The sequence below is a fragment of the Orycteropus afer genome, unplaced genomic scaffold (assembly GCF_000298275.1).
Source record: "Orycteropus afer afer isolate SDZICR_OR568_19922 unplaced genomic scaffold, OryAfe1.0 scaffold00144, whole genome shotgun sequence".
Classification (NCBI taxonomy): domain Eukaryota; kingdom Metazoa; phylum Chordata; class Mammalia; order Tubulidentata; family Orycteropodidae; genus Orycteropus; species Orycteropus afer.
The window spans coordinates 3,124,416-3,125,496 of NW_006921731.1; positions in this window are offsets into that span (position 1 = coordinate 3,124,416).

Sequence of the window (1,081 nt, forward strand, 5' to 3'; positions counted from 1 at the left end):
TTTTGGTCAATGACATGAGACAAAGTATATGTGAACTGCTGTATGAAAAGTGAATTTACTCTGTAAATCTTCACCCAAATCCTAATAAAAAAAAAAAAAAAATAAAAAAAAAAAAAAAAAAGTAAACTGCTACCTTATGTGGTCCCAGATACTCCAGGGCCTGTCCCATTTGATGAACCCACCATTGGATCTTTATACAAGGGCCTCTTTGTGGAAGAGAATGGAGTCTTTTGCTAGCCCCAAAGACAGTCCTTCTCACCATAACCACTCCTTCACTCAGTGGTGTCCTCTGGTTAATCCCAGACTCCTTATGTGAGACCTGCTAAGAGGTACACTTAGTATACAACCGATGATGGATGGATCGGTGATGGATTGGTTTACCTGCTCATAACAATAGTGCTCACTTAAGAGCCTGTCATTTATTCAACAAGCATACAGGAAACATCCTATTATGTGCCTGCCTGTGGCTAGCTGTTGGGGAAACTGAAGGATCAGACCCAGTTCCTATCCTCAATCTGCTTACTGTCTAATTGAAAAATTGTAGCTCCTTGACTGCTTTGCCCGCCACCAAGCACAGTACACTGGTGGACTGTCGACTTCCTGGGTTTATCTGTTCAGGACTTCTTTGTTTGCAAGTGACAAAATATCCAACTCAGATGGGCCTAAGCAAAAGGGAATTTATTGGCTCATTTAACTGGAAACTCCAGGCTAGTATTGGTTTTAAACACAAGGTGATATGGGGACATAAGTGTTGTCTCCAGAACACAGGTCAGTGCTCTGTGTTACTTTATGCTCAGACATGCTATCTCTATCCTATAATTACCCAGTGGCAGCAAAAGCTTCCCTTGCCTACACCTCCTCAGCCTCATTTTGATCCTCATTCTCATTGACCAGAATTTGGATCCATGTACATCCCTTAATTGGCTTAGTACCCCTGGTTTTAAGGGTGGTGTCTATCCCACCCAAATTTTGTGTCAAGGAAGAAAAGTTCCCCAAAGGAGATCCTGGAGACTGCATTCTTTCTGTATTGTTGCTGTTGGTAGGTGCTATTGAATCAGCTCCAACTCATAATGACCCTATG